The following is a 25,495-nucleotide window of genomic DNA, read 5'->3' on the forward strand; positions in this document are numbered from 1 at the left end:
CTGGTGCTATATTGACACTAAAGGAAAAGACTGAAAACTGACCTTAATATGAGTACAAATTTAGGTTAATATTAAAGAATAACTCTCACTAAGTACTTCCTGGGACTGAGGAGAAAGCAAAGGAAGTATAGTAAGTTGTTCCACCTTACCTATGGTTTCAGTTACCTGCAGGCATCTGTGGTCTGAAAATAATAAACGGAAAATTCCAGAAATAAACAATTCATGATTTAAATTATGTGCTGTTCTGAGTAGCGTTGTCCACTCCATCCTGCCTGGAGGTGAGTCATGAGTTTGTCCAGAGCACTGGGCAGCCTTTTAGTAGCCACCTTGGGTATTGATCGAGAGGTAACCCTTATTTTACTTAATAATGGCCTCAAAGCACAAGAGGAGTGATGCTGGCAATTCTGTTATGCCAAAGAGAATACATAAAGTGCTTCCTTTAAGCAAAAAGTGGAAAGTTCTTGACTTCATAAGGAAGGAAAAAAAAATCACTTATTGAGGTTGCTAAGATCTATGGTAAGAACAAACCTCTTTAGGAAACTGAAGAAGGGGAAAGAAATTAGTGCTAGTTTTGCTGTTGCACCTCAAACTGCTAATGTTATGGCCACAGTGAATGTTTAGTGCTTAGTTAAGATGAAAAAGACATTAAATCTGTACAGTAACCTCTTTTGAGAGATCACATTACCATAAATTTTATTAAAGTATATTGTTATAATTTTTGTATTTGATTATTATCGTTTTAATCACTTACTGTATCTAATTCATAATTTAATCTTTATCATAGGTATGTATGTATAGGAAAAAAGTATTGAATATATATATGTATAGGGTAAAAGTATTGAATATATATGTAATCAATAGATATTCAATACTATCAATCAATATATTGAATATCTATTGATTACATATATATTCAATACTATTTATCTGTCTATACATAGGCCTTGGTATTATTTGAGATTTCAGGCATCCACTTGGGCTTTTGGAACATATCTGTCCCCCAACCCCAAGGATGGTTGGGGGCTACTTACTGTATGTGCTTCTTGCTCTTCATAAACTAAAGGTTTGATTGTAGATACAAGGCATTATTTTTGAAGTATAAGACATAGATAAGGAAGTTGATAATTAATTACTAAGTGAGAGACATAAACAGGAAATCAAATGAATATCCTAGAGTGATCTCAAAGAAGAGGATTAGTGACTATATGGTAATGTGGAAATATTGTGAGCTATTGAGTCATACAGATTGGATTCACATGCAGGCCATGATACTTAGTGGGTGTGTGGCTTTGCTGATCTTCTGTTTCTTTATCTGTAAAACTAGAGGTGTAATATCAATACTTGGGGCTTCCCTGGTGGCTCAGATGGTAAAGAATTTGCCTGCAATACAGGAGACCCGGGTCCAATCCCTGGGTTTGGAAGATCTCCTGAAGAAGGGCATGGCAACCCACTCCAGTATTCTTGCCTGGAGAATTCCATGGACAGAGGAGCCTGGCAGGCTACAGTTCATGGGGTCACAAAGAGTTGGACATGACTGAGCAACTTTCACTTTCGATATCAATACTTCCATGGGTCCTGTGAAGATTGTAAATAATGGATGCAATGGTATGGGACTTTTTTGGGGGGTAGTGAAAATGTCCAGAAGTTGACTGTCGTGACAGCTGCACAACTGTGTGAATATATTAAAATGTATTGACTTGTATAATACTTTAAATGGGCAGATTATAAGGTGTTATCTAAAAAAAATTAAATGTAAATTTACCAAATTTGAAAAATTTACCATATGACCTACTCCTAGGTATAGACATAAGAATAATAAAAACATATGCCCACAAAACACACCTGAATGTTTGTAACAGTGTTATTACTAATAGCCCCAAAGCAAGCACAACCCAAATATCTAACTGGTGAGTGGATGAGTAAAATGTAAAATACCCATACAATGGAATCTTATTCAGCCATTTCCTAAAAAGGAAAATTCTGGTACATGCTACAACATGGATAAATCTCAAAAATGTTATGCTAGGTGAAAGTGGCTAGATATAAAGGACCACATATCATATGATTCCATTCATAAGTAATATTCTGAAAAGGCAAACCTTTAGAGCTAAATAATAGACTAGCTGTTTCTTTTTTTCATTTATTTTTATTAGTTGGAGGCTAATTATTTTACAATATTGTAGTGGTTTTTGTCATACATTGACATGAATCAGCCATGAATTTACATGTTGTCAGGGATTGGGGGTGAGAACAGAGAGTGTCTGCTAACGGATATTTGGGGTGTAATGTAAGTATTATCAAATTGGTTTGTGGTGATGGTTGCACAATTCAGTAAGTTAACTAAAAACCATTAAACTGTACACTTTAAATGGGTGTATTCTATAGTATGTAAATTATACCTCAATTAAACTAACAGATTCAAAGTGTCAAGTAATATATGCTAAACATAATATAATAGCTTTCATCATTGTTGAAGCAATCAGGGAAGGCCTTCTGAACAAAGGGACATTTGATGGTGGGTGATGGATAGGCTTTGGCTAGATAATGGGGAAGGGAAGAAGGAAGGCTGGGGAAGTAGGGTGAGTAGTGGCGTGTGGTGAGAAATAGCCCTGATGTAATGGGTGTTGCTCTTGGGAGTAGGGAGTCTTTTGTTGTTGTTTAATCACTAAGTCGTGTCTGACTCTTTGTGACCCCATGGACTGTAGCCCACCAGGGCCCTCTGTCCATGGGATTCTCCAGGCAAGAAAACTGGAGTGGGTTTCCATGCCCTCCTCCAGGGGATCTTCTTGACCCAGGGATCAAGCCCACGTCTGCATTGCAGGCAGATTCTTTACCACTGAGCCACCAGGGAAGCCCCTTATGGTGTCTGTACTAGGGACTGTTGTCAGATAGGAAACTGTTGCAGTCAGACTGAAGACTGGTTGTGCATGGCTTAAACATGCTGGTGATGAGTAGTTAAAAATGAAGAGGTTTAAAAAAAAAAAATGAAGAGGTTTGAGTGGTAGAGTCCTCGGGTGATAGAGACATGTTGTCTGCTGGCTGGTGCTGATCCAAACCATTTAGAGACTGAGTTTGGAAGAGCTTAGGTGACAGGATGTGATACAGGTGGGTTGGGGTGTGATGTGATGTGACAGCTGTCTAAGTGGTCACTTACATGGTAAAATCAGTTTTATGTCTGAGCAAGTAGGCTCGAAGGGCCAGCCTTGAGGAGTCAGGCCCAGAGTGACTAGCTTCAGAACAGGTAAAGGAAAGATAGAGTTGTGAAGACGTGCTGGTAAAAAAAAAAAAAATGGTGATCCAACAGGCTGTATTTTCTCTGGCTGCTCTGGAATCATGGAAGAAGCACTGACTATACTACCTTCCAGTCTTATGAGTTAATTACATAAGCAGCCCTGTCAACATTACGGCTTTCCAACAAATTCACTGAGGTTGCTGAGGGAGAAATGTTCACATGTCTTCCGGAAGTTGTCTAGAATTTTAAAGATTTCCTACTCAACCTGAAGCAAATCCTTACAGTGCTTAATCTAAGCAATGTGATAAGATCATGACCTTTTCAGAAATGCCTTTGATGTCAATCCTAATTCAGCTAAATTTTACCTGACACAGTAAGGATGAAACATTATAAGCTAGTTTGTCAAGCATCTCAGTAATCTCTTGTGGCAATAATCTGCTACAACTCAGCTCTGCAATGACGGGGACTGGTGAGTGATGTTCTTTGACTTGGAAGGAACTTATTAAGTATTTGACCATTGATTAATGAAGTAAAAATGCACTAAGTAGACCTTGAAGTGAAGTAGACTGAATAGAAACCTTGCAGGCATTAGTCCCTCCTGCCCACTATCCATAGTGATTTATTTTGAAAATGATGACTGTTTATAGCTACAATGACTCAGAAAAACCAGTGTTGAAAATCAACAGTTACAGAGATGAAAAACACTGTGGGTAACTCCTATCTTGAATTTTAATCACCATTACAAAAGTGAAAAAAAAAGGGGACCTATAAAGGATTCAAGTTGTGAAAGCCCATTTTTCCTCAAATGACCATTCTGATGTATAAATTTAAAAGCTATGCTACCATTTTTAATAATATAAACATAAAATATCTAGGAAATTGAAATTGCATTTTTATTTTTTCAGGTACACTTTATGATTGGCCATAACAGCAAAGTAAGTATATGATATTTTTGAGTTGATCATCCATTAAGTTTTAGAATGCTTTTAATCTCTTCTTCATCAATGTGTTCCATATTCGAAAAGACAATAGATACTACAGTTCAGAAACTGAAGAAATAGGATTATTTTGGTCATCATTACTTTTCTTAATATTTTCATAAGTTATCAGGTTTCTTTCTGTTAAAATTTCCCTCTGTATCCACAAAGATTATTGAGTGTTTAGAGGATTGACAGCATACAGCATACTGGTTTTTCTGCCTCTTGTTTTGTGCCTCAAAGTGATACACAGCGTAAAATCTGAAATATTTCATACTCTTGTAGACTATCATCTCATTAATTCTTATTGAGGCTTGTTTGCCATGAGAAACTTTTTTTTTTATTGTCCAGGTTAGATTTTAGCATGCCATTCCAGACTATATATAGTTTTTGAAGCTTCTTTCTAGAGCTAATCTCTCAATATGATCATAAGGCAAATGACCAAAAACCTCCCCCTTTATCATAAAAAGGCTTTACCTAACATTATGAATATAATGTAACATTCATAATTGTCAATACCAAATGAGATATGAAATCAAGGTGGCATGGAAGCTTCCGCTAGAGATGGAATGCTTACCAGTGTTGCCTTGCAGTTTCTTCCCTAGACTTTGAACATTTTTTGTTCATTACAGCCCCTCAGACTTTGAATACTGCAGCCCCAAACCTTGCTTCATGACAGTCCCTGTGTGGGCAACTCATTTACCAAGATTTACAATTTCTTTAAAAAGAAAGTGAGAAGATACTAGTGTGATAACACAAACAACTCTTCATGTCTTGGTGCCCAACAGGTACTCTTATAAATTACTACTAAATAATAGGAGATGGCAATTCCTGCATTACTGCCACTAAAAGATAAATCTATGATGCATCATTCTAGCTTTTACTGTCTCTTAAAACATCATCAGATTGAATTTAGAGTAGCAATGATACAAAATAAATACACAGGACACCCTTCTCATAAAGGAGAGAAAAGCCAGCCTTCTTTGTGCCTGAGTGCTCTAGTGTCAAAATGGAATGACAAGTCTGAGCAACTTCTTGTTTCAGCACACAAAAAATGTAGACCTGTTTCATCCTTTACTTTAAAGAATGCAGGGCCAGTTTGTAATAGAAGAAAGAAAAGAGAAAGAAAAGCCAATGTTTCAGTCCTACTGCTATCACTAACAAGCTGTATGACCTTTAACAAGTCACTTAAGTTCTCTGAACCATAGTTTCCACCTCTGTAAAGTTTTATGGTTAAATTAGATGACCTTCAGGTTCGCTTTTGGTTTTAGTATCTTATAGTCTAATATGATTAATGCACATAATACCATATGTATGTTATTTATAATTGTATGTACCTTACTTGTATGACGTGACAGCAATATATGACTACAGAGCTAGCAATTTTTTGAAGATGAAAAAGACAATGTGGCTGCTGAGGCAGGCTAATAATAGTAGTAGTAGTAGTACTTGTATATTTTTAATTCACTTAACAAATATTTATTGAACACCTGGGTGTCACATCAGTAGTAGGTGTAGAAGTGAAAATGAAATATTCCCTTTCCCTTCACATGTGATAGTGAAGCATATGGCTCTATAATATAGAAAAGTCCTGATTAACTAGATACTTGGGGAAAGGGATGTTAATTGAGGCTTTTAAAAAATTAAGTAGTACAGCTATCTTTTATTTCAGTGTTTGTGGTTAAAACATTTTATAAAACTGTAGTCCATTTTGCTACCTTAGTGAACATAATTGAGTTTTACTTTAGTATTTGGAGTATTTTTTCAGGGTCTCAAGTTCATAATTATGAAATCAGTCCTTATTGTACAGAAAAAGTAAGAGCTTGTGATGAATAGGACTAGATCATTTCTTAGGAGATTAGTTTGTTTTTCTTTAAGTACTCATACATTCAAGATGCCCACTCACTTAATCACCATCTTCCTTTTTCTCATAAAGGTTGAGTATAGAATATGAAATAAAATGTTTCATCAGTTGGGCTTCAGTTAATTAAGGTTTAACTGTACATAAAATCCTGATTAGTAACATGGGAATCTGGTTGGTTCTGGGGGGAATTAGTACACTCAGCTTTCAGTGCCAGATTTGGTTAGGAACATGGGCTGACTACATGACGGCATCTGGAAGAGATCAACCAGGAAGGTAAAGGTAAAGCATGCTGGAGTTACTGTTTTTTTACCCAGCTTAATGGAGATTATATATTTACTTAAGATTGTGTAAGTTTAAGACATATTCTGCAAAATGAATAAAGGGATTTAAAATATTGAGGTTGAGGGAATTCTCTCCTGGTCCAGTGGTTAGGACTTAGTGCTGTCACAGCTATGGCCTGGATTCAATCCCCAGCTTGGGGAAATAAGGTCCCACAAACTGTGCAAGAGATTAGATCTATCTTCCATCTATTTGAAGAGCTCTCTTGTGGAAGGGTGAGTAGAATCCCACTTGGAAGGGACCTGAAAAGTTATCTATTCCAATACCTCCCCTTCTATATATCCATTATATATATATATATATATATATATATATATATATGCACACACATATATAAATCAGTCAGTTCAGTCACTCAGTCGTGTCCAACTCTTTGTGACCCCGTGGACTGCAGCACGCCAGGCTTCCCTGTCCATCGCCAACTCCCGGAGCTTACTCAAACTCTTGTCTATCGAGTTGGTGATGCCATCCAGCCATCTCATCCTTCTGTCTTCCCCTTGTCCTCCTGCCTTCAGTCTTTCTCAGCATCAGGGTCTTTTCCAGTGAGTCAGTTCTTTGCATCAGGTGGCCAAAGTATTGGAGTTTCAGCTTCAGCATCAGTCTTTCCAATGGATATTCAGGACTGAGGATATATATAATATCCTCATATATATTCTATGCTATCCCCTTATTATATATCCATATAATACCCCATATATATATATCCATATAATATTTGAATCCCTTCTACAGCATTCCACTAAATGAGATTATCTGGAGAACTTCCGACGTAGCCCATTCCACCCTCGTTAGCTCTTTTTCTAGTTGGGGCAAGTGAGGACTACTCTTCATTGTGGCACATAGGCTTCTCATTGCGGTAGCTTCTCCTGTTGTGGAGTAGTGACTCTAGAGTGTGGGCTCAATAGTTGTGGTATATGGGCTTAGTTGCTGTGCGTCATATGGAATCTTTCCAGACCAAGGATAGAGCCTGTGTCCCCTGCACTGGCAGGTGGATTCTTATCCACTGTACCACCAGAGAAGTCCCCACATCTTTTTTTAAATTTTATTTTTCAGCCATGCTGCATGTGTGATCTTAGTTTTCTGACTGCATATTGAACCCACACCTCCTGCATTGGAAACACAGAGTTTTAACCAGTGGACAGCCAGAGAAGTCCCCTAATATGTCCTTATACTCATAGCCCATAACTCTTTTAAATAATTTATAATATTTTTATCATGTTTAGGTTTTATGTATTTGCCCAGCTGAAACATGAACTCGAGGTTAAGTAATGTCTTATTCATATACCTTTCCCATAGATTTAACATATTTGAAACAAATAATGGATAATGATATATAAAGTAGTATTTTATTTCATTGATCATAAACTTCATTCATCAGTTTCATAGGATATTACCTAATTTTACATTCTGGAAAAGTGATTCATTCAATCTGTAACTTCTTTTGTTAGATTCCATCATATCCTTTTCTTTTCAACCTTTCTCTTTCTTGACTGAAGAATCTTTTGTTGTTGTTGTTCCTTATTCTATTAATTAAGTTTTTTCTGGATCTTTTCCATATCTGTCATGGAGCAAAACAGTGAGCAGGAATAATTGGGGTTGAAGTGTGAAGAGAGAGGCGCTGTGGCAACTGATAGCGTCATTCATCCTAAGTGAAAATTCTAAACATTGTTATCAGTGCTTCTTTTCACTCTTGCTTGCTTTCCCCAAGTCAACTCCTAATTCTCACTGTATCACATAGCAATTGTGATTATTTCCAGGTCAGTGGCTTATTATTAGTTTGTCTTTCTTTGCTCAATAATGTAAATCCAGAGAGCATATTTTAGTGTGTGGTACTAAAAGGTTAATTCTTACTCTTCCTTTGGACATATGTCTTCCTTAGCGCTGCATATCAATTCTGAATCAACTTTTCACTGGAATTTATAGAAAATTAAAGGATATTTCAAAGGCAACTTTTATTCTCTCAAAAAAGGAAAGGCAGGATGAGAAGGCAAAGTATAAAGGCTGAATGGGGGAGCCTGGTCAGTTTCTCTGGTATAAGTTTGAAAACAAAAACCATCTCTTTCTGAAGTGAAAAACAAAACGAAAACAAGAAACAACCACCTAGAGAAGCCATTTCAAACTTTGGCAGCATTAAGAAAGCTGTGGTCTGCTACCTATATTAGACATGATAGAAGTTTGCCTGCCTCACCAGTCCTTGAATAGCAATTCCTTTTGATGACTGAACTTGAGTTACTGAAAGCCCAGATAACTGATAACAATAGATCAACTGGAACCCAAGGAGTGATGAGCAGAGATGAATGATTTTTAAAATACAGGGAAGCAATAGGAAAATCTTTCATTAAATAGACTATATATATTTCCCCTTTCCTGTCAACAAATAGCATTTCAAATTCTTTACCCTAGAGTCTCTAGTAGAGTGTCCCTTACCCAGAAGGCTCCAACATGATAAACTGAAATCTGTTTGAACAGCAATGTTATTTTGGGAATAAATGCTCTAAGATGCTTGGGGAATTGTTCATGTCATTGGATGTTTTTATGAGATTGGATTTTCCCCCAGACTTGTTGACTTGTATTCTAAGGAAAATGAACCCTTTCTTTGGGAGGTGTTGAGGCAAGAATGAGCTGTTAACATTCGGTGTGTATCTCTGTAAATCAATGTACTATTATGGTGAGAAGTGAACATTGGTCTCTGGGTTGTCATTTCTTTGTTTTTTTTTAATTGCCTTACAATGTTGTGTTAGTTTCCACTGTACAGTAAAATGAATCAGCCACGTATATACATATATATCCTCTCTGTTTTGGATTTCCTTCCCACTTAGGTCATCACAGAGCACTGCGTACAGTTCCCTGTGCTGTACTGTAGGTTCTCACTAGGTATCCATTTTCTACATAGTGGTGTATATATGCCAATCCCATTCACCCAATCCATCCCACCCTCCCTGAGCTGCCATTTCTAGTTCTGAGAAAATTACATTCAAAAGTCACTGAAAATGAAGCATTTATGCCTTAAATCCTACATCTATAAATACTGTTATGTTTGGGCCTTTTAGTTTTTCCTTATGTGAGATATTTCTGCCTTTAAGTAAATGACACATTTAGGTTCAAATATGTAAGTTGAATCAAAAACTAGAAGGAGCTATTCTAATTTGAAGAAACCCTACTTGGGGAAGGCAATTCATAGCAATAGCAGGTTCACTCCTCTTCTGTGGCCTTTTAGGGCTTCTGACCTTCTCTCTCAAGCATAGAATTTTGGCTCCAAGTTCGTTTTTTGCTTGTCCTGGTATTTCCTATGCTAAGAGGCAGCTCTTTAAAAAGGGATAGTGTGAATTTCTACCAGATTGAACTAATGTGGTAAAAAATGGACCTGAGTTTAAACCAACCAACTAAACACCAAACAAGAGACCACTTAAAGTGACTAGAACCAGAAATAAAACTGCTAAGTTGCTTCAGTCATGTCTGACTCTTTGTGACCCTATGGACTGTAGCCCGCCAGGCTCCTCTGTCCATGGGATTCTCCAGGCAAGAATACTGGAGTGGCTTGCCATTTCCTTCTCCAAGGGATCTTCCCAACCCAGGGATCAAACATGAGTCTCTTATGTCTCCTGCATTGGCAGGCAGATTTAATCACTGAGCTTAAAGTTCTTAGCATTCTCTGAATAGAATACGAAACATGGAATTATTTCATTCAGTTTAATTCACTGACTCAAGCAATGGCTTATTTTCATACTTTGTTACTTCCTTAGAAAAGAATCATAGGTATTCCTTAAAAATTAACACAATAGTAATAGAATTATAGTATATTTTCAGTGTAAAAAATGACCTTAGAGGCTAATCCGACTGCCTCCTTTCTCAGATGACAAAATTTAGACCCAGAGAAAATGGACTAAAGCAAGTCTTATGTAACTTTGGTGTCCTCTCAGTTCAGTCATCTTTCCAACACTGCAAGATGTTCCCTATGTAGTCAACTCTTTGGAGATTATAACTTAAAGAAAGCAATAATGAAGGATATGAAAAAATCATCAGTGATTTTCTATTCCTCTTTATTAGTGTAAATAGCTAGGTTCAGAATCTGGCAAATTGGAGGGAGGGACTCTGGGCTAGAGGCCAGTCATAGTTGGAACTGGGGAAGGTTGTCCCAGACCCTCTGAGTTTCAGAAAAAAGCTGACCCAAGCAGAAATTTATCCATGGAATACCCTTCATTTAGTACCAGTCTTGCGTTCTTTAGTTCCCAGTTTCCCACCAGTTTGCCCTCTTTAAGGCATAGACTTAGGCTTGGAAAAATCCTTATAGGTATGTAAGTCATCTGCTCCTGTTATTTGAGTCCACAGCTTTCTTGACAAGTGGCCATTAAGTACATGCAGGGATGACATATTTCATGCCGTTCAGCCATCCTCATCACTCTCTTCTGCACATGCCCTGTTTGGTCCATGGGTTTTTAAAGACAGGGAACCCATAGTTGAATACAACACTCTAAGGAATAGTTTGGGCAGCCCAAATTAGATCATGAGCATCATATTTCTTGTCCTAAGAGTCTACGTTTCCATTCATATAGCCTATACTCATGTCAGCCACATCATCCTGCCAACTCGTTGTGCTTGTGGTCAACTGGAATCTCCTAGTCTCTATATACAGCACTCTTTTAAAGCCAATTTCTCCCACGATGTACTTATGTAGTATAGACAATTTTTAATGCAAATGCAAGATTTTATATATCTGTCTATGAAATTATAACATGTCATATTTGGCTCATAGTTCCATCCTGTCGTGAATTTGGGGGCATCACAATTGTTTTATTCAACATGTTAGCTATTCTGAATAGCTCTGTGTCATCGAAAAACTACTTCCTCACCCATGGCATGGATTATAAAAAAATGTTAAATAGGATGCAGGTGAGGGGATTGCTAGACAGAAATTAACCGAATTCAACCTTGATATGGTTGTTCATTCATTTAAGCATTAACTTAATTGGCACCATCGTTTGTCTCATGTGTTGTTTAAACTCAGCCAGTGGTACCTCAAGAAAGACTTTGCAAAGTGCTTTGCTGAATATGAAACACTTATATCTGTCTATTTCCCTGTTCTGTCAGTTAGTCAGCCTGCTCAAAAGGAAAGTGAAGTTAGTCTGTTAAGACATATTCAGAGTTTATCTGCGTTGACTGCTAGTACTGGATGCATCCTAGCCTCAGAACTAAGTCAGTAATCTCAGAAATCTTTTGTGAGGGCCAAGAAACATTAAGTGCTTTTATTAATAATTCTCATGAATCCTGGGCTTCAGTTTATCCTTATTAATGATTCTGTTATTCTTTTTAGTTCAAAAATAAATCTCTTTGACAGAAAAGACAGATACAAAATAGGGGTTATCTACTTATTGATTCCAGGATTGGTTTGACAACTATCATCATATTCATATTCACTCTTTTTTTTTTTATCATGCCCTGGAGAGACCTTAAAAACCCTCCACCCCTGAGTTTTTTGGCCTCCATGTCTTTCCTAAGTTATATTATCTTAAGCTAGTCACACCCTGTTCTTTACTATATGCTATTATTATCATCTTTTAGCATCACCTTTAAAAAATTCTGACTTTGTGAAAAAGTCCCCAGTGGTAGCCATATCTTTTTTTTCCTGCTTTTCTTTTTTTTCATTTACTTTTATTAGTTGGAGGCTAATTACTTTACAATATTGTAGTGGGTTTTGTCATACATTGACATGAGTCAGCCATGGAGTTACATGGTAGCCATATCTTAATCTGAAGGAAATTCCCCTTTTACCTCCTGTCAATAGTACTAAGATGATGGTGATGAAGGTTATGAAAACAACAATGACAACAACAAAAGTATTATAGGAGCCGACAGCTATTAAGCACTTACCAGGTGCCAAGAACTATTCTTAGTTCATTCAGACTGCTATAACAAAGTACCATAGACAGATGGCTTATAAGCAGCAGGAATGTATTTCTCACAGGTCTGGAGGCTGGGAAGTCCAATATCAAGGTGCCAGCTGACTCAGGTCCTGGTGAGGGCCCACTTCTTGCTGTGCCCTCACATGATGAAAAGGGCAAGAGCGGTCTCTGGGGTTTCTTTTATAAGGGTACTAATCCTACTTATGAGGATTCCACCCAAATGACCTAATCTCCTCCCAAAGACCTCCCTCCTAACATGGTCCCATTGGGGTCAAGATTGCAACATGAATTTTGTGAGGGTGCGAACTTTCAGTTCATAACGTGTGTGTGTGTGTGTGTGTGTGTGTGTGTGTGTGTGTTCGTGTTCAGTTGCTCAGTCATGTCTGACTTGTTGCGACCCCATGGACTGTAGCCTGCCAGGCTCCTCTGTTCATGGGATTTCCCAGGCAAGAATACTGGAGTGGGTTGCTGTTTGCTACTCCAAGGGATCTTCCTGACCCACATCGCTTACATCTCCTGCATTGGCAGGAGAGTTCTTAACCACTAGTGCCACCTGGGAAGCCCCTCATAACATATTCTAAGTGCTTTTCCTGGGTTAATTCTTAATTTCTACAACCCTTTGAGATAAATTCTATCATCTGCATTTCACATATGAGCAATATGATGGCATAGAAAGGTTAAGTACCTTTCCCCAGATCCTATAGTTAGTAAGTCTCAGAGCTGAAAGCCTGACATTCAGATTCCATAGCCTGGGATTTAAACCTTTACTGCTTGAGAACACAAGTCAGACAGACACTGAAAGGCTGAATTGTCAAAGGAATTATGATGCAGTCTCATAACATCTTACAGTCGAACTTGTGGGGTGTACAGAATTAGTTTTGGCATGCTTCATCTCCTCTTCTACACATTTAACTACCCTACAGCTTCTCCTTGCCAACCTCTAGGTTTTCTCCACTTGTAAGCTATCCTTAGATCTTCAGCTACATTGTAAAATTCTAGAGAGTATGGTTTATGTTTCGCGCATACTGTAGCCAAGGACAATGTTAAATATGGGGTGTATGTGAAATCCTTGTGGAATTAAATAAGTGACAAACTTTGGAACTCATTGTTTAAAAAAATATAATGGGTTGTGTTCTAGAAGAGGTATGTGTGCATGTGCACATTCAGGAGCTCAAGAACATTCTCAAGTGAGCTCTGAGTAGTGGAGGGAAACACAATATTTGGCATAGAGCAGTGCTCAGTGACTGTCTGCTAAATGAATAAATGAATGAGTCAGAGAGGCAGAGTGTTTCCTTGAATTAAGATCAATATCAGCACGCCCCCATCCCGGCCTTATTTCTGCAAATTATATACTCTTTTGAGCCATTAACTAATGATGCAGTGTGCTAAAGTCTTTTATTCAGGTCTGAGTCATAGTAATTATGCTAGTGGTTTACTATACTATTTCATTACAAGTTCAATTAAAAACGTGAGTGTGTATCTGCATGGGATGTGTGTTTGTATATATAATCTCCAAAGACAGATAAGAATATTATGTGCTTTTTGTTTGAGTAAACAGATCAACTTGTAGTCTCTTTCAGCTAGGTGAATACAGTTTATTATCTTAGTATCTGGGTAAATCTTGAGGTGCAAATTGACTCAGACCTATTCAAATTTAATATCAGACTTTAGACAAATCCTTTCATAGCAAAAAATAAATGGAGAACATATGATGGCTTAGGTCTTTTATATATAATTATATGGTTCCCAGAGGGGAGTTATAATTGAATTATAAGCTGCCTCATGAGTATTCTAGCCGGTGTTTAGAGAACCGCGAAGCAGAGCTGAGCAATTTTTTTTTCACCAGCTAGAATGTGAACAAGACACCCTATAATTCAATTATAACTAGCCTCCAGGAACCATATAATCATATTATAAAGTAGTTTGGGGAAACGGCATGTTTTTCCAAACGTTGTATATGTTTAAATGATAATTTGATAATTCTACTTTCCCTCTCACCTTTCCTAAGCACACAGGTATGGGGACACCTTCTGTGACCTTATTCTCATGTACTTCAAAAAATGTTTTGAAATAAATTATCATCCTAGGAAGGCCTTAGCTTACTGTTCTTTGATTTTAGGACATGCCACTTAAACTCTTTGGTCCTCAATTTTCTCAACCATAAAAAAATAGGATTCAATTTAGATGATATTTAAAATACTTTCCAACATAAACATTCACTGAGTCTAACATTAGTCATGGTTCTTCAAAGTAGAAGACCAGTAGGATGGATTGATTGATCTATGATATAAATATATGTTATATTTATATAGTGCATTGGCCAAAATGTTCATTAGGATTTTTCTGTAAGATATTATGAGAAACCTGAATGAACCATTTGGCCAAACCAACATAAAGTGAGAGAGAGCGAGAAAGCAAGTGCATGAGTGAGGGAGAAGGAGTTTAAGAATTGGCTCAGATAATTGTGGGAGCTGGCAAAGTCCGCAGAGTAGACTGGCCGGCTGGAGATCCAGGGTGTTGCAGCAAGTCTGGGAGCAAAATTCCTTATTCCTCGCAGTATGACAGTCTTTTCTCTTAGGTCTTCAACTGGTTGGATGAGACATTTACATTATGGAAGATAATCTGCTTTACTCAAAGTCTGCTGCTTTAGATGTTAACCACATCCACAAAATATACTTCCACAGCAACATCTAGACTGGTGTTTGACCAGTAAGTGAGTCCTATGGTCTAGCCAAGTTTACACATAAAATTAACCATCCTAAGTCTGTATAGCAAGATAGTTTTGCACTGTTCAGGCTCTGTTTCTTCAAATTGTAGATTATCTTTTAGGAACTTGAATGTAAACTGGGAAGGTAAAACTTTAGCTCTGAAGCTTTGGTATAATTCAATATTTTCATGAATATAATATATGAAAGTAGTTATTTTTATTTCTAACAAACTGACCCATATACCTTCAGAACAGGAAAACCATGTGTTTAAATCTGTTTCCTATTGAAGACTTCCTCAAATTTTCTACCCTATAAGTAAGTGATGGTACAATAACTCTCCATAGAAAACCCACCCTATCTACTTTTCCACTGTCTTATGGAGGTTTCCTCTGAGTGACTATAGTTCTGCTGGCTATATTACTTTTTAGTATTTGAACTAGTTTTTATTTAAAAATAATGCATACACATGTACATTAGTGCTAATAGCACTATTCTTGATAGTTAAAAAGTAGCAACAACATGGGTATCCATCAAGTGCTCAATAGATTAAAAAAATGTGGTATATACATACCATGGTATACAACAAATTATGGAAAATTCTTAAAGAGATGGGAATACCAGACCACTCTACCTGTCTCCTGAGAAACCTATATGCAGACCAAGAAACAACACTTAGAACCGGATATGGAACAATGGACTGGTTCCAAATTGGGAAAGGAGTACGACAAGGCTGTGTATTGTCACCCTGCTTATTTAACTTATAAGCAGAGTACATCATGTGAAATGCAAGGCTGGTTGAAGCACAAGTTGAATCAAGATTGCCAGGAGGAATATCAGCAACCTCAGATATGCAGATGATACCACTCTAATGACAGAAAGTGAAGAGGAACTAAAAAGCCTCTTGATGAAGGTGAAAGAGGAGAGTGAAAAAGCTGGTTTAAAACTCAACATTCAAAACACTAGATCATTGCATCCAGTCCCATCATCACTTCATGGTAAATAGATGGGAAAAAAGTAGAAATAGAGACAGATTTTATTTTCTTTGGCTCCAAAATCACCATGGATGGTGACTGCAGCCATGAAATAAAAAGACACTTGCTCCTTGGAAGAAAAGCTATGACAAACCTAGACAGTGTATTAAAAACCAGAGACATCACTTTGCTGACAGAGGTCTGTCTAGTCAAAGCTATGGTTTTTCCAGTAGTCAAGTATGGATGTGAAAGTTGGACCATAAGGAAGACTGAGTGCCGAAGAGTTGATGCTTTTGAATTTTGGTGCTGAAGAAGACCATGGGATAGTATTCAGCCATAAAGGAGAGTTCAATTCTGATTCATGAAAAATCAAGGGACTCACCTCCAGACTCATTTCCTATCATAACCACTGTTAATGTCTTGTTTTGTCCCTTGATTTTTCACTCAAGCATGTTTTAAAACTTTCTGTATCAGCTCATGTACAGCTTTCACATTCTTTTGAAGAGCTGTCTAGTACTCCGTTATGTGGATACATCTGAATCTTTTTAAACATATCCTTCCTGTGGAATTCTTAGTTCTTTCCAGTTTTGCAAAAATGCCACATAGACGTTCTATCATATCTATACCCAAAACAGTACAAAAATATATCTGTAGGATAAATTCTTAGACATGAAATTGTCTAGATAAAGGGAATGTGCATTTGAGATTTTGATAAGTATTGATTACTTCCTTGTCCTATACAATGGTTGAACCAATTTAGACTCCCAATGACAGGACTTGAGAGCACTTATTTCTCCTAAGTTAACACTAGATATTATCAAACTTGTTAATCTTTGCCAATATGACAAGTAAAAAAAAAAAACTTTTTCTCATTTTAGTTTGTAATTATGAAGAAAGTTGAACATCTTTTATTTTGTCATATGTATTTTTTCTTGTGAATTTTCTGTATGCTTTGTTCACATTTCTATTGAGCTAATTTGTCTCTTTATTATTGATTTGTAAGTGCTCTCAAACATTAAGGAAATTATCCCCTTGTCTGTCTTAAATACTGTCAAGATTCCCCACTTTTTCATTTGTCTTTATTGTCTGTTTATGATACTTTTTGGATATGTACTTCTTTAAAGTGTTTGCTTTGCTGCCTTCAAATAGATTGGAATGGACAATAGAAAATATAGTCCAAACTAAAATCACACCTTTGTGTGACTTATTTTTTTTAATGAGACCATGAAGTCCCCTCTGGAGGAAACCTTCAAATTGCAAGTACTATCAATACTCCACAGACCCTTGTCCTCAGAGACATCAGATATTCCTTAATTCTCATCCTGAAGTTTGCTTTTAGATAAGGGTATTTTTTGGTTGTTTATTTTTTAATTGGGCACAGATTGATCAGTAAAAGCATGATAACATTGAACAGATTTCAGATCTTTTTTCCTTTGCCAGGGCATTCTCACTTCACTCAAGGTAACAGCTGCCACAGTGCTTACATTATTTGCTAATTTAACTCTATTACTCTTTTCTCATATACCACATAAGAGTCTTTACAACACACAATTTTATAATGGAGACAAAGAGACACATAAAATGGTTTAAAGTAGAAAAATACAATTAAAAACTCAGAAGACCTGACAATAGAGTATAAGCTAAGGGTTGAAAAGAGTCAGACACGACTGAGCGACTTTCACTTTTCCCCTACTCTGGAACCTCCCCAACCCTTCAGGCACATACCACTGAAGGCACACGTTTTCCTTATATGTAACGCTTTTCTTGAGATTTGCTCTGGGAATACAAATGGGTGGATATGTGTGTGCAGTATATCATCTTGCAAGAATATCTGCATGCAAATGAATGTGATTCTCTTAGAATGATCATCTCAGGCTATACACTAATTCTAGTGCCTTAACTGCTAAACATTTTCTTAGGGTTTCTTTCTGACTACTGCTTTTAGACCTTGGGAATTATCATGAAATGTACTCATGGTGGCATTTGTTTTCTTTGAAGATGGAGTTGATTTGGGGGGAACAAGCGAATGCTATTTGGAGTCAAGTTTGTTGAATATAGGTGTTCAAGATATGTAGTATGACCTGTGGTCAAAAACTCCAGAATAGTAAAGCTGATTTTTTCAGTTGCTCATAAACAAACACTAAAGATAATAGTTACTGAGGAATTCTAAAAGTGTTTTAAGTAATGACAACACTGTATGTTTACAGCATAACAAGGTGACAGAATCAATGATGTAGCCAAGGCTCATTTGGACCATGCTGGTTTTTGGATGTCAGAGTTCTACTTTTAAAATTTGCCTTAGTTGCCCTGCTAAGGAGCCAAAGAAGCCTCATTCAGGTCAGCAGTGCTGACAGTAGCCCTAAGGGGATAATGACAATTGCAGAGGTGAGGAAGAGCCCCCTGAATTTTTTTGGCAGTCTTTAATAACCCGTTGTATAATGACTCTTTTTTTAAAAAAGAAATCTATTTTTAAAAAAATGCCTGATTATAGTCTGTTTCTGACACAGATATGTTGTTTTAGTTTGGCTTAAATTCATCTCTTATCTCTTCAGAGAAGTAAGATATACATCTTATGACATTCTCGATCATCATTCACATTGAGATACTTCAAAAAACTTTTCAAAAGCTGTCACTTAATGAAATCATTATTATGTCCTAATGTTCTAGTTTTTTTGCTTAAGGACAACTTCTATTTTCATTGACTTTGATGGCCATTATAGAAGCTTAAGATTTAAATTGATAAAGGGCACAATAATAATTTATGGTCAATCTTTCCCAGTTTAGGTAAGTATTGGGGCACAATAACTGCTTTTTTTTTTTCATTCTGCAACATGTACAAATGCTAGATGCAATAGAATTAGGAAAAACATTGCACTGCAATTACAAAGAGAATTTTTGGTGCTATATGTGGGGCATGAAAGAAAGTAATTACAAAAACCATTCATAAGAAGTAAATCCTGGTTTATAAATATGATATAGTAGATAGGAGGAGGCCAGTGATTTGGATTCTTAATAAGAGCCCTGATTTTCAAAACGAAGAATAGTCCTCTACATTTACTGCACATTTCCTTCAACATATTTTTTTTTCAGATGAAATGTGTTGAGACAATCCTATGTTGATTAACTATTTTAACTATGTAATTGTTCAAGTTTACATATAATGAAGTCCTTGTCAGGCAATCCCAGTTCTTTTAAATACAAACTTCATGTTCTTTCTCACTAGTTTGTTCCTTTTTGGAACACGGCTCTTCACTGCAACTGAATGGACAAAATCTGGGTAGAATTGTTTTCCACAGGCTTTATAGAATTTATGTTAACAAGATATCATTCTTTCATTTAAAAAGCATATGTTGAATATCCACTATGTGCTTGTCATTGTGGTAGGTGCTGGAAATATGGGAATGAAGATGGCATATGCCCTTGAGGAACTCCTAGTCTGAGGACAGATGTTGGAGTAAGGGGGAAATTTGATAATCAGGGCGATAAAATATAAAAGGTGCCCAGAAAGAAGTATCTTTATGCCTTTATACCAAAGGCTTTCTCAATCTCTTCTTCCATTAAATTAATAAAAGGCAAATCTGATTTCAAGTCCCAGCCCTGCCACTTGGTATCTGCAAAACCTGGTGCAAGTGCTCCAAATTCCTTTATTCTCTGTTTTCTCTTTGTGAAACTGAGGTAATAATAATAACCTCATAGAATTTGGGTGAGCTTTATAATTTATGCATATAGTGTGACTAGTCTTTTGTAAACAGTCAGTAAATGGCAGGTAGGATCATGGTTATTTATATATACTTTATGTAGATTGCAGTTGTGTGGCTTAGTTTTTTTTTTTTCATTTTTGCAAACATGATTGATATTTATAATTTGAAAAGATTTTGTTATTACAAATGATAAAAAATGCAAGAGATGTGGGTTCAATCCTCGGATTGGGAAGATCCCCTGGAGGAGGAAATGGCAACCCACTCCAGTATTCTTGCCTGAAAAATCCTGTGGACAGAAGTGCCTGGCTGGCTACAACCACTCACATAGCACATTTTCCCAAAGTCTTACAAGCACTTGTAGATCACAGCAAACATGCTTTTATGGTGATGCATTTTGTATCTGTTCAGCATGGCATGCATATTACACTTGCCTTAAACACAATAATTTCATTTGCAGCTTAATTCCTATCTCACACATTTTGCCTTCAAACTTCCTTTGTAAGAGTCATGCTAAGAAGAACTGTGCAGAAAAATGTTACCCTCCCTTCATCCACATGTCTCCTTTCTATTCTCTGATATCTTCTCAGTCAAATTGAAAACTTAAAGTTGGACTCAGTTTAGGACATGAAAAACCAACATGGAATAAAGAAACAAAAATACTTCAACCTGACTTAATGGCAGAAACTTATATAGGCTGTTTTCTTCTCTGTCCTTTATGTTGCTAGTTTCAAGCTTTCTCTGCTTAATGTTGAAACATTCAGTCATTGGGAAAAAATCAGCCAAATTAGTTGGCAATTTATAGATAGATTTTTTTTTAACTGACTGCACTTCTTGAGCTTTTTCACTTTATGATATGTTGGTACAGACTTAAATGTATCTTTCAAATGAGAGATAATATTTACATTGGAGTAGGAGTGTCTACTTAATCACATTTGTTTTGTTAACTGACAATTAAGCCTAAATTCATTGTTAGTTTATTGCTGATTAAAAGCCCAATAAGTAATTTTACTTCCTTAGTAAATTCAATAAAGGGGTGGATAGCACATATGTGTGTATTAAGGAATATGTGTCATGTGCCAGCAGTTGTGAAACATACTGAGGAAGCAGATAAGATGGTATCTCCTTCCTTTATCTTAAACAGTGTAAATAGACACCTACTGCAGAAACTTGGTGAGTGCTATGATAGAAATATGAACAGATAAGAGAGGGCAGTTATATTTTCAATAACTATCATTCATTCATTTAAGAATTATTTCTTGAGCACCTACTATATGCTAGTTACTATGCAAAGCATTAGGTATTTAGCAATGAAATACACACTCCCAGTCTTTGCTTTATGGAATTAATAATTGAGACAGATAAAAATAGCTATAAAATTAAAATTGTAACCAGTATGCTGAAGGATGATTACCAAATGGTATAAAAATATATCAAGGGGGACTTCGCTGGTAGTCCAGTATATAGATGCACACCGTATGTCAGGGGCCTTAAACTCACTTGGTGGGCAAGGAAAGCTTCCCTAAGCAAGTGACATTTCAGCTGAAAGGTGGAGGAAAAGGCAGGAATGATCAATGCAAAGAAAAGACAATAATTTGTCACATTAGGACAGTGATTCTCAACTGGGGATGACTCTGCCCTCCAGAGAACATTTGGATATTCATGGAGATGTATTTGATTGTCACAACTTGGAGGTTGGATGCTACTTAGCATCTGGTGCACAGAGGCCAAGGATGCTGCTAAACATACAAGGTTCAGGGCAATTCCCTCCCCCAACAAAGAACTATTCAGTCAATAGTGATGAGATTGGGCTTCCCTGGTGGCTCAGTGATAAAGAATCTGCATGCCAATGCAGGAAACTTGGGTTCAATCCCTGATCTGGGAAGATCCCACATGCCTGATTCAGGAAGATCCCACATGCTGCGGAGCACCTAGGCTCATAGGCCACAACTATTGAGCCCATGTGCTACAAACTCTGAAGCCCGTGTGCCCTAGAACCCATGCTCCGCAACAAGAAAAGCCACCACAGTGAGAAGCCCGCACACCCACAACTAGAGAGGAGCTCCCACTTGCACCAACTAGAGAAAAGTCCACGCAGCAATGAAGACCCTGCATGGACAAAAATAAATAAATAAAATTATTCATAAAAATAGTGATGAGCTTGAGAAACCCTGCCTTAGATTCAAAGAAGGGAAGGTCAGTGTACTGTGGAAAAGTACAGAAATAGTACAAAAGAAACCTGAGTTCAGTTCAGCAAACTTTATTATTTATTGTGTACTAGGTATGAGGGTGAAAGACATCATTCCTCTCCTTAATGAGCTTAATCTACTAGGGAAAACACGGTGATGGTTTTTTATAGTACCGGTGATATAAATAGTTATACAGTGCATAGGACTCAGTGAGAAGGGGCGCCTAACCCATTTTGAAGAGGCCAGGAAAAGCTTCCTGACAGATAAGATACTCCAATAGATTTTAAATTGTGAATAGGAATTAATCTTCCAGAAACCTCTGGAATCACTGATATGAGAGAATTAGAAAGTGGACTACAAAAAGTTAAACATGGACTAGGCAGCCAAAATTCAGGCTTAGGAACACAAGACTGGCATAGGGCATTCCCTAAACCTAGCAAGCAGGTTCATCCCAGTGGGTCCTGGAACAAATACAGATGGAGCCTCAGGCCTGTGACCTGACTGCCTTCTTTGCCATCCCTAGCTCTGTGCAGACAGTTTGGGTGAGGTCTGGATGGAGGGGAAGATAAGGCTTGGTGTGGGCATGGCTGCCTGGCTCTGCAACATCCTCATTCTGTGAGCAGAACAGCATCGAGGGTCCTCTGAGATTCAGGGCAGGGATGTCAGCAGCTAGAAAACCCAGAAAGTACAACTAAAGGCTTGGAGTCAGTTAAGTAGTTACAAGTCAGGGCACAGAAAACACAGATTACATTAGGTAATAGATATATTCTGAATTTAGGATAGCTTCAGGATAGTAAACATGAGACACTGTTAACAAGGACATCTTCATCCTAAGGCCCCAACCTCTCAAAGAACTGTCTCAACCAGAAACATTTTGTGTATCTTCTGCTAGTGAAGGAGCCAATACAAAAATATTGCAGATAAGTGGGTATTTCTTCACAATAATTCAAAATTTGGAGTATATAATGTTCATTCTTCTGAAGTTCTTTTTTTTTCTGTTCAGAATTGCACCTAGACATGGTATAGACTGTTTAGTTGATTGTATCTTGACCCTTGTGCCCATGTTGTAAATTCTGATGCTAATTCAATTAATTTAGTTATCTCATTATTGAGCTATGGAATTTTTTTTTTTTACAGCTAAAGAGTTCTTTAGAGCTCCTATAGTCTAATGGGGTTCAAATTTTTACCTTTTATTTTTAAGCAACAGAAACTCCTGTTTTTGAGCCAGCATAGCCTAGTGTTCAGGGGCATCCCAGGTGGTTCAGCAGTAAAGAATCTGCCTGCCAGTGCAGGAGCCGCAGGAGACACGGGTTTGATCCCTGGGCCGGGAAGATCCCTTGGAGGAGGAAATGGCAACCCACTCCAATATTCTTGCCTGGAGAATCCCATGGACAGAGGAGCCTTGCAGGCTACAGTCCATGGGGTCACACAGAGTCAGATACAACTAAGCAACTAAAGAACAACAACAACAAGCATAGTGGATGGTGGAGCCAGACTGCCTAGGTTCAAATTTGCATCTCTTATTTAGTGACTCCAAGAATGTGGGCAAGATCCTTAGTTTCTGTGTCTCAATTCTCTCATCTTAAAACAATGGAGATCATGTGAAAATTAAATAAGCTAGTGCATTAAAAGGCACCTAGAACACTTCTTGGTACCAAGAAAGTTCTGTAAAGCAATCTTTTATAGAACCTAAACCTATACAGCGGACAAAACAAAACCATTCTGGTTGAATGGGAGAGGGTAACAGAGCTGCTGCTTGGCCCCACGCTATCCTACAGCAGCTACCAACGTGGATCCATTGTTTTTTTCTTCCAGTAGAGGCAGCCTAGAGAGACTTTGAAAACCTGGAAATAATTTGAAAACCACCAGTCAAATCCAGTCACCTGATTTTGCAAATGAGAAAATTGCTTTAGTATATTAACTCAGTTAATACTCACAGAAGTTCCCATTTGGAAAAGTTCAATAACTTGCTCAAGGTCATGCTGCTAGTAAACAGCAGAATGGAATTTGAACCTGTGAAGAAAGGCTAGTCATATGATACAGATATTTTTACAAGTTGGCTCCCACACCTGCCATCTTCCCCAAAGAGGACTTTGTCAGTCATAGATTAGATATTTGATTTTGGAGTCATCTCAAGCTTCCCAGCTGGCTCAGTGGTAAAGAATCTGCCTGCCACTGCAAGAGCCACAGGAGACACGGGTTCAATTCCTGGGTGAGGAAGATTCACTGGAGGAGGAAATGGCAAACCCAGTCCAGTATTCTTGCCTTGAGAATTCCATGGACGGGGAGCCTGGTGGTTATAGTCCATGGAGTCTCAGAGTTGAGCATGACTAAGTGACTGAGCACGAACACAACTTTGTTTAATCTCAGTCAAATTAGAGCATAGTAAATTTTCATTCACTATTATTTTTCTTCCCTCCATTTTCAGTCAATTTCTACTTTTTTTTTTTTTTTAATAATAGCAACTATCATGTCAACCGACTACCTTCAGTTTAGTTCAGTCGCTCAGTCATGTCTGACTCCTGGTGACCCCATGGACTGCAGCACACTAGGCCTCCCTGTCCATCACCAACTCCCAGAGCTTGTTCAAACTCGTGTCCATCGAGTCGGTGATGCCATCCAACCATCTCATCCTCTGTCGTCCCCTTCTCCTGCCTTCAGTCTTTCCCGGCATCAGGGTCTTTTCTAATGAGTCAGTTATTTGCATTAGGTGGCCAAAGTATTGGAACTTTCCTGCTACCTTAGAGTTTATTTAATTAAATGAGTGCCACTTTTGGAAAATGGGCTTGGGCGAACAACCATTTCTATGCTTGTGTTTTCTGTTGGCAAAGCCTGAAACACCCATGTTCTACTCACAAAAGTACTTGGTACTGGTGAGCAGCAGAGTGAGAATTGTATTATCTGTTTTATTTGAGGGATCTGTCCTTTGGGTTGCAGGGTCGTTTTTTTTAACAATATTAGCCTTCATGTGAAAAATGCCCTTTTCATGTTATTGTTATGATGATGATGATGATGTCTCTCAAGGAGCAGAGAAATCTGGCTGTTTCCTGTGTGGCACTATGGTAGGAATCGAGTTGCTCCTGCAGGAGGGCAAGCAAAGTTTCAGGGACTGGCTGGGCCCTTTCCAGTATAAAGTGTCTTTGGTTAAAACTGAAAGCTTAAAATATCTCCACTGCATCCAATTACTTCAGTAATTGAAAAGGATAGCATTCCACTTTAATTATGTGTTCTTGTTTCTGCATTTCTTTTAATTTATGGGACGATAAAAAGTAAAGCAATGCAAAAAACAACCATTTGAAGAGCCATTTGGTGCTGTTCCTATTTGACCCCATCCATTTGAGATTTCCAGATTTTCTGTGAGTTTGGTCTGTCTCCCTAAGTATGATTGGTTATCTTCACTGGTTATTTTCAACAGCACATTAAATGCCCCCTAAGACCCTGCTTTCTGGCTGACATTTGACACTGTTTCTGCTGTCACTTTGAAGATTCTGTACTTCTCCAGCTGTTGGGTTCTGGAGTAATCTGCCTGTGTTGCTTGCATAGGAATCACTTAGAAATTACAAGGAAACATGAATGGGAATGTTGCTGTATCAGTATTTCTTTTTTTTTTTTTTTTT

The 25,495-nt window shown here is 37.5% G+C and overlaps 1 protein-coding gene across 3 annotated transcripts in view; it reads left to right on the forward strand.

Moving 5' to 3' along the window:
* The window catches only part of TENM1 (teneurin transmembrane protein 1), an 891,941-nt gene that overhangs the window by 140,463 nt on the left and 725,983 nt on the right, over positions 1 to 25,495 (forward strand). For 2 of the 3 annotated variants that reach the window (XM_043459374.1, XM_043459376.1), the window contains exon 3: positions 4,138 to 4,167. The exons of the other annotated variant lie outside the window; for it this stretch is intronic. The gene's annotated coding sequence lies outside the window, so the exon portion shown is untranslated. The remainder of the gene's footprint in view (positions 1 to 4,137; positions 4,168 to 25,495) is intronic. 3 annotated transcript variants of the gene reach the window in all.

The sequence above is a fragment of the Cervus canadensis genome, chromosome X (assembly GCF_019320065.1).
Source record: "Cervus canadensis isolate Bull #8, Minnesota chromosome X, ASM1932006v1, whole genome shotgun sequence".
In the NCBI taxonomy this organism is placed as follows: domain Eukaryota; kingdom Metazoa; phylum Chordata; class Mammalia; order Artiodactyla; family Cervidae; genus Cervus; species Cervus canadensis.